Source organism: Penaeus monodon, chromosome 4 (assembly GCF_015228065.2).
Source record: "Penaeus monodon isolate SGIC_2016 chromosome 4, NSTDA_Pmon_1, whole genome shotgun sequence".
NCBI lineage: Eukaryota > Metazoa > Arthropoda > Malacostraca > Decapoda > Penaeidae > Penaeus > Penaeus monodon.
The window spans coordinates 20,847,345-20,857,344 of record NC_051389.1 but is presented as its reverse complement, the minus strand read 5'-3'; the positions used below and the strand labels follow the sequence as shown (position 1 = coordinate 20,857,344).

At 29.4% G+C, this 10,000-nt stretch overlaps 4 non-coding genes across 4 annotated transcripts; all 4 read right to left on the bottom strand.

The window, feature by feature from the left end:
* Positions 1-1,841: 1,841 nt before the first annotated feature.
* On the bottom strand, positions 1,842-1,913 carry Trnap-agg. The gene has a single exon. It is a non-coding gene; the product is annotated as a tRNA-Pro (tRNA).
* Positions 1,914-5,352: 3,439 nt separating this feature from the next.
* Trnap-ugg lies at positions 5,353-5,424 on the bottom strand. Its single transcript has one exon. It is a non-coding gene; the product is annotated as a tRNA-Pro (tRNA).
* Positions 5,425-7,355: 1,931 nt separating this feature from the next.
* Positions 7,356-7,427, bottom strand: Trnap-ugg. The gene has a single exon. It is a non-coding gene; the product is annotated as a tRNA-Pro (tRNA).
* Positions 7,428-9,395: 1,968 nt separating this feature from the next.
* Trnap-agg lies at positions 9,396-9,467 on the bottom strand. The gene has a single exon. It is a non-coding gene; the product is annotated as a tRNA-Pro (tRNA).
* Positions 9,468-10,000: the final 533 nt, after the last annotated feature.

The following is a 10,000-nucleotide window of genomic DNA, read 5'->3' as shown; positions in this document are numbered from 1 at the left end:
TGATAGTAACAATAGTATGTCCCTTGTTATTTCTTATTACTTTTATTATTACCATAGAGATGTATTTTCTTTCAAACAACTTGAAAAGTGCTACAGTATAAGAAAATAGTAACAATAATGACAGTAGTAATAATTATAAATAATAATAATAATAAATAAAATAAAAGAGTTAATGCACCATGGATTGTTCAATCACGATGAGATCGTTTTCACATGAGATATAAATATACCAAGAAGTAAATTAGATCAGCTGTACGGATGAGGAAGGAAAACGGATGATAACTGTACTTCGAAGTGACAAGAAGTAATGAAGTAATAGCAAAAGCGATTTATGAAGGACAGTACATATAAGTATTGTTTTTATTTTCCTTTGGTTATTCCATATTCCGCATGCTCTTTTAAAGGTAATACATCTGTCTATACTGTGAGGCAGCTCTTACTTAATAGAATTTTTATTTCCAAGTAACGACTTAAAATAGTATATTAGTAAGTAACGGACTTTTATTTTTACAAAAATATTAATATCGTGTAAACAATAAATTATTCAAAGTATATGGAAAGATTTGCCTATACCACTTGCTAATAAACTTTTACGTCTCAAAAAATAACAGATATCTTGCATACATGTACAATAATTTTTCGTTGAACATTTATGAATATTACAAGATAGACCGTAGAGATATGAAAAAATGTGGACCATTCGACAATACAAAAGTAGCTGGTTATAAAAATATCGCGACCGTTTCTCGAAAGTAACATTGGAACCTATACAAAATACATCAAATGAATGCAAATGAAAGCGTATGACAGTGATTATTTTATAAATGACAATTATGAGTATTTATTTTATAAGATAACTATAATACTGAAATGTCAAATATTAACTTTTACCTCTGCATGCAAATGTGTATATAGGTCCGGGGTTTAGTGTAAATCTTAGGATTTTCTTTTACGATCCTATAAGTATGGGTCAATCGAGGTATAAAAAAATATATATATTCCACAGTTTGTTCACTGTATTATTCAAAGAAATAAAATATACATGTACAAATACAGAAAACGGATATAGGATTTTCTGGAGAATGAGCAGTCTTATTCCTTAAATATACACAAACAAAATACACAGAATTTCTGATCCATAGCTTCCTGAGAATATACTGTAGACTGAAGATCAGGTACTCAGTATGGGCCTGCGCCCACGAACAGATGCACACTGTAGACTTGCGTGTTTTGCATGGGCTTACACCCACATGAGGCATGAGTGACCTGATAAGTGCTGTTCGTGTCTGTGTAAGACTTATTGCGTACAAATATTCATGGAGAATGAAATGAACAGGTGTAGAGATCGGAGCCAAGTGGCAGGTCGTGCTGTCGTGGTCGCCGACATCACTTTTGTTTCGGGTTCGTGAACCGTCGACGAGGATAAGCAAATGGCTCGACCACCCAAATCCTCACACACAATAACTCACTAACATTTACATAGTGAAACCATCACTAACCTTTTACAATATTATATTTATGTATATGTGTGTATGTCTTACATATATATATATATATATATATATATATATATATATATATATATATATATATATATATATATATATATATACATACACATACGTGTGTGTTGGTAAGTGCGCATACATAATACTTATAGATAATATAACATAGACGTGTACACGTAACACGTATCTGTATATATATTATACATATATATAAACAAATGTCATGGGATAAAGCTTACACACACATACCTGTACTGTTATTGTTAGTCAATATATTAAACTTAACATCAGTGGTCATATCGTTTTGATATCTTATCCTTCAAAAAAACACATGGGCCTGACCGGGATTTGAACCCGGGACCTCTCGCACCCTAAGCGAGAATCATACCCCTAGACCATCAGGCCGTTCTAGATCTTCTGTAGGAAGTCAGGTACAACTTTCTTACGCGGTCTCTCCCGCTAGCGGTCACTTATAATTCGTCCACATTCGCTATGTTGTTAGGAGTATCGCATTCAGTGCACACCTTGGAAGATTGACACGCTAAAAATAGAATGTGTTATATTTTCACCTGTAATGTCTATCTTTATCATATCTATCCCATAGATCTTTTTAATTTAACTCTCATGTAAATTATCAAAACTAACAAACATTTAGTCTATGAAAATGAGGTTTTCAAGGCATTTCGGTTTTCTTAACTCATATAACGTATAAATATATATGTACATTCATTTATACATATACATACGTATACATATATATAATATATATATATATATATATATATATATATATATATATATATATATATATCGGCATGTGTTTGTATATATACATATATAACATATGTATGTGTACATATATTCATATATATATATATATATATATATATATATATATATATATATATATATATATATATACACATATATGACTGCCGCGATGGTCCAGTCATTAGAGCACTTGACTCCGACCATCGTGGTCCCGACCGCGGCAGTCGTAAAAATGCCTGCGCTCTGACTCTGGCTCGAGCTCGAGAAAATGACATATCATCTTGAGAAGTCAAATGCAGGTGTCCGAGGGTAGCACATGTGTTAGCACACCTAACCGCGGCTGATTAGAAAGGACATCTAATCAGGCAAGGGTGGCACTGCCTTATAACTCTCAACAGATAATTGAGAGAGGCCTATGTCCTGCAGTGGAATGAATGGCTGTTAATATATATATATATATATATATATATATATATATTTATATATATATATATATATATATATATATATATATACACTTGTAGGTATGTATACATATGTATATCTTCATATATATACATATACATATATACTGTATGCAAACATATATAGCATGAATATATATGTATACTTATAAATATATATGTAAAATGCTATATTTGTATACAGTTATATTTTGTATATATATGTACATATGAATTTACACATACATATGCATATACAATAACGCACATGTGTATGTATATAGCACGCATATTTACATATTTATACACATGTGTGGATATGTATACTCACACATAAAAAGTTATACTTCCATGCATGATTATTACTTTGTTCCACTTTTATATTCTCTAACCAGTTAAAATTTTGGGCGTGACCAGGATTTTAACCTGAGACCTCTCGCTCCCGAAGTGAGAGGCATACCCCTAGACCAGTGGTTCTTAACCTGGGGGTGCGCCCCCCTAGGGAGATTTCATTATTTTCCGAAGGCGGTACGAGTTCTTGGAAAAAAACAGTAATTTTTCTAATCATCTTTGTTATTCTCTTAACGAGAGCAACATTACATACTGGAAAGTTTAATTATTATGCGACTAATGCATACTTATTAAAGACTAAATAGAATATTTATAATTTTCTTTAAAATCCTGGAAGGGATTTTTATTTACAGATGTAAGGGAGCCGTGGAGGGAAGGACAAATTCCAAAAGGGGAGGGGTGGTAGTTAAAAGGTTAAAAACTACTGCCCTAGACTATCAGACTGTCATGCAGCAAGAAAAGTTTTAAAAGTAATTTTTTTTTAAGTAAAGTTCACCGAGCACTTTTTCCGCCACTGAATTTCCTTTTCATTTCGTGATTGATATTTATCTCGTGGAGCTTTCTTTCTAGCCCTTACATAAATCTTGTACCTGTACTTAAAGTGTAATGTTTTCACTCCAACCAACAGAAATGGTTTAATAACAGCAACGGTTACTATAACAAATGTAATAACACCAGCAGTATGTCTCGTTACCTCTATTATTAATACTTTTATTATTACCATAGAGATGCATTTTCTTTCAAACAACAACTTGCAAAGTGCTACTGTATAAGAAGAATGTAATAATATAATATCAATGGTGAAAATAATAACCAACTAAAAATTAAAATACCATGAATTGCTCAATCGCGATGAGATGGTTTTCACATCGATATTGATTGTAGCAATAAAGCAATAAATGAATTAGATTCGCAGTATGGATGAGGACGGGAAACGGATGACAACTGTACTTCGAAGTGACACGAGTACGAAGTAATGGCAGAAGTGAGTTATAAATAACGTCGTATTTTTTTTTCTTTCTTTCTTTCTTTTTGGTTATTCCATATTCACGTGTGTCGATACTATGAGGCAGCTCTTATTTGTTCCCAAGAAGTAACGACTTGCAATAAAGAAGATATAGCTGAATAATGAAGCGGGGTCTTGCACAAGGTAGGTTAGCCACCCCCCTCCCCCTCTTTCTAACAAGAATCCTCGTATTTTAATAATAATTGAAATAAAGTTCTGGGTCTAGAGTGAGCCAAGTCACTCTCCGACACTTGCGTAAGAACTGTTTTCTATTTCCATAAATATTTTTCTGTGTATTTTTTTTTTTTTTTTTTTTTTTTTTTTTTTTTTTTTTTTTTTTACAAAAATCTGAACATCGTGTGACCTATAAATGATTCTAAGTTTACGTTAACATGTCTCAAAAAATAAACACTAACAACTTGTATACACACAGATGAATGTTCCGTTAACCCTTATGAATTATGATATAAAAAAAAACGTAAAAGATATTGAAAAGTGGACTATGCGATAATACAAAACAAACTGGCTATTATAACATAGCATCCGTTTCTCGAAAATTACTTGAAACTTAAAGCAAAATAAATCAAATTAATAGAAATGAAAATGTTTAACATTGATTAGATTACAAATGAAAATAATGAGTATGTATTCTATGAAATGGTATCGAATTGATACATTTACCTCTACACACATGTATATGTATATTCATATATACACATAAATTTGTATGCATATATACTGTGTATCTAAATATGTATGCATATGTTTGTGTATGTTTGTATACATATATATGAATACATATATATATATTGCATATATATACAAATATATGCTATCTGCACACAGATTTGTATGTATGAATATCTATATATATACTTATAAATGAGTAATTTTTTTTTTGTATATATTTATATTCATATATGCATGTATATACATGCATATATGTATGTATGTATTTGTATACATATATATACATATAGGCATGTATGCATATGCATATATGTCTCGATGTATGTATCTACATACATACATATATGTATATATACACAATATGTGTATATGTATATAGTGCATGTACGCATAAATGTGTGCATGTACGAGCGCACAATTATATAACACATTTACATACATTATGAATAGAATATGTAGATGTATGAACTCACACATACATGTCATTCATGAACAAAAAAATATATATTTGTTAAAATGTTATACTGCCATGTATGATTATTACTCTATTGCACTTTTATATTTTCTAACCCGTTAAATTCTTGGGCCTGACCGGGATTTGAACCCGGGACCTCTCGCACCCAAAGCGAGAATCATACCCCTAGACCATCAGGCCGCCATGCAGTAAGTAAAGTTAGAGAAAGTAAAGTTCACCAAACACTTGCTGGCAGTAATCGTGGCTCCACCTTCCGCCACCGAATTTCCTTTTCATTTGGTACTTATTTGGTATTTATCTCGTGATTGCAAGCATGGTGGCACTTTCTTCCGAGTGAAGGCGCATTTGTATTTAAAGTACAATGGTTTCTAGCCTACCAACAAAAATTATTATAATAGCGACAATGATTATTATAACAAATGAAATTATATTAACAATAGTTGTATATATCTTGTAATTTCTTATATTATTTTTATTATTGTCACAGAGATATATTTTCTCTCAAACAATAACTTGGAAGGAGTTTTAAAAAAAAATACTGATGATGAAAGTATTAGAAATAATCTAAAACAAAAGAATTAATGCACCATGAATTATTCACTCGCGATGAGATCGTTTTTACATCGAATATAATCATGGCAAGAAACGGATTGTAATTGTACCTCGAAGTGGATAACATCAGAATGAAATGGCAAAATATTTATAAAGGACAACTTGTATATATTTTTTTCTCTCTCACTCTCTCTCTATTTAGCCAGTGCCTGTTTGCATGTTCTTTTCAAAGTAATATATTTCAAGATGCTGCGAGGCAGCTCTCATTTATTGGGATTTCTATTTCCAAGAAGTAACGACTTGAAATAAAAAAATATATCGCTGAATAGTGAAGTGAGTCTTGCACGAGGTATATTCCTCCTCTTCCTCGGAAGAATTCCCATATAGTTAATACTAATAGAAAAAGTTCTGGGTCTAAAGTGATCGAGGTCACTCTAACACTTGCTTAAGAATGATTTATATATATATATATATATATATATATATATATATATAATATATATATATATATATATATGTAATGTATATTATAATATATTATATATAATATATTATATATATATTATATATATATATATATATATTATATTATTATATATATATATTATATATATTAATATATATTTATATTTAATATATATATATTATATTATATATATATTATATATATAAATATAATTATATATATATATATTATATATATATTATATATTATATATATATATATTAATAATATTATATATATCATATATATATATATATTATAATATTATAATATATTTTTACTATATATATATATATTATATATATATTATATATACACATAAATTTTATATATATATATATATATATATATATATATATATATATATAATTTCACAATTAATAGCTTTCTGTTTATTTTAATCGTATTTCCTTTGACAGCTATATCTATGGCAATCTATATCCGATGAAAAAATGCCTTCTTTTTCACAAAAAAAAAAGAAAATCTGAATATTGTGTATCCTATAAATATTTTAAAATTTCCGGATAGATGTGTTTATACCATATGCTAAAACATCGCGTCTGTTTCCCGAAAATAACATTGGAACCTATCATAAAAGTCAGCAATGAATGTTAATAAAATGTTTATCAGTGATTAGGTTATAAATGAAAATAATTAGTATTTATTTTATGAAATGATTATAATGAAGTAAAATATACTTACATTTACTTCTACACAATGTATATGTATATTCATATATATGTACATATATATATTTATATGTTTATATATTGTGTATATACTTATGTATGCATATGTTTGTGTATATATTTGTGTATACATATATCCATATATATGCATATACATATACTGTGTTCATACATGTATTTGTATGTATGAATATATTTATACTTATAAATGTGTCAAATTTTACGTATTTACATAATCTATATATAAATATATTATATAAATACATATATGCATATATGTATGTATATGCATACATACATATGCGTATATCTTATATGGCCATGCATGATTATTACTTTTATGTTTTATAACCTGTTAAAATTTTGGGCCTGACCGGGATTTGAACCCGGGACCTCTCGCACCCAAAGCGAGAATCATACCCCTAGACCATCAGGCCGTCATACACGATGTTAAGTTTAAAGAGAAAAAATAGATAAATAGATAAATAAAATTAAAGGAAAGTTCACCGAACACTCATCGTGGTTCCTCCCATTACTACCGAATATCCTTTTCATTTGTTGATGAATATCTATCTCGTATATGTAAACAAGGAAGAACTTTTGTCTGAGAGAAGTCTAGTTTTTGCGTAAACCCCGTATCCGTATTTCAAGTGTAATGGTTTCTAGCCAACCAACAATGATGGTTATAATAAATGATTATGTTAACAAATGGAATGACAATAATAAAAGCAAGTATGTCTCCTATAATCTCCTTCATTATTACAACAGAGCTGTATTTTCCTTTCAAAGTGCTACTTTATAAGAAAACAAATAATAACAATAATAATGAACAAAATAAAATCATTAATGCACGATGAATAGTTCAATCGCGATGAAATCGTTTTCACATCGGATATAATTACAGCAAGTAATAAATTAGATCAGCTATACGGATGAGGACGGGAAACGGGTGGTAAATGTACCTCGAAGTGAATAACATGAGGATGAAGTATTGTCAGAAGTGATTCACAAAGGATAACTTAAGTTTTTTTTTTCTTCTTTTTCTTTTTCTTTCTTTTTGGTAATTGCATATTCACATGTTCTATTAAAGGTAATAAGATTGTCAAGACTGTGAGGCAGCTCTCATTTATTAGGATTTTTAATTCCAAGAAGGAACTTGAAATAAAAAAGATATAACTAAATTATGAAGCTTCTACTTCGCACCCCCCCCCCCCTCTTCCTTGCAAGAATACCCACATTTTTAATATTAATTCGGGGATTCAAAAACGTTCTGAGTGAGCCAACAGTCACTCTCCGACACTTTCTTGAGAATTAATTTTTCTGTTTTCATAAATAATAGCTTTCTGTTTATCTTACTTGTATTTCCGTTTTAAAAAGTAATTAAAGGAATCTATATCTGGTGAAGAAACAAATCCGTTAGTTTTCTTTTTTTTTTTGTAAGCCAATAGTCACTCTCCATTTCTATCTTCTTGTGAAGCATAACTATAACCATCTATATCCGATGAAGAACTTTTTATGAATATAATGATTTAAAGTATACCATATACTAATTAAAACTTACATATCAAAAAACAAACATTGACATCTTATTTGCACGTTAGGTTTCATGAAAACATTCATTATAATATTTTTTAAAAAACGTAAAATATATATGATGAAAACATGTGGAAGACGCGAAAATACAAAAGTAGCTGGTTATCAAAACATCGCGTCTCTTTCTCGAAAATAAAATTGAAAACTATTACTAAGTATATCAAATAAATGCAGACTAAAGAACATGACAGCGATTATGTTATAAATGAAAATAATGATTATTTATTTTATAAAATAACTATAAACTGAAATATTTACTTACATTTACCTCTACATATACTCATGTACATGTATATGTATATGTGTATGTATATATATGCGTATGTATATATTTATTAATTTATATAATATATATGCATATGTGTGTGTGTGTGTGTGTGTGTGTGTGTGTGTGTGTGCGCGTAAACGTACATATGAATACATACACAAACAATTGTAATATATAAACGTATATATCGATAGGTTTGTGCGTGTGTATGTGTATATGCACATTTATACTTACATACCAACACAAATGAGTGTGTATATATGTATATGTATATATATATATATAATTAAATATATATATATATATATATATATATATATATATATATATATATATATATATATACACATACATACATATTTACATGTGTGTATGAAATATACACGTAAGCAAGCAGTTACATACGAGTGCATATATAATTGTGAGTATATACACACACACATGGAGGGTTTATACACACCTGCACTGGTTATTGACTGTTACTATATTAAACTTAATATCTATGGTCATATCGATTCTCTATCCTATCATTCAAAAAATACTTGGGCCTGACCGGGATTTGAACCCGGGACCTCTCGCACCCTAAGCGAGAATCATACCCCTAGACCATCAGGCCGTTCTAGAATCTCTGTAGGAAGTCAGGTACAACTTTCTCACGCGGTCTCTCCCGCTAGCGGTCACTGACACTCCGCCCATATCCCTGTGCGCTTATGATTATCGCAGGAGGAATGGAGGAATGACATGTCAAAAATGGAATGTATTATATTTTCACTTGTCATTTCTGTATCATATATATCCCGTAGATCTTTTGCATTAAACTCACATGTAAACTATCTAAAACAAATTCAAATGTCATGACATGAAAATAAAATACGAAAATAAAATTCTCAAGGCATTTCGCTTTTTTTATGAAATTGTGCTCCCAAACGATTTACCTTTTGACACACACATACGCACATATACACGTATATACACATACATATATAATATATATAAAATACATGTATATATGTATATATATACATGTATAAACATATGTATATATGTATACATATATATATAATGCGTAAACATACATATATTATACATATATATTGTCTACACATGCACATATTTATATATACACATTTGCATGTATACATATATAGA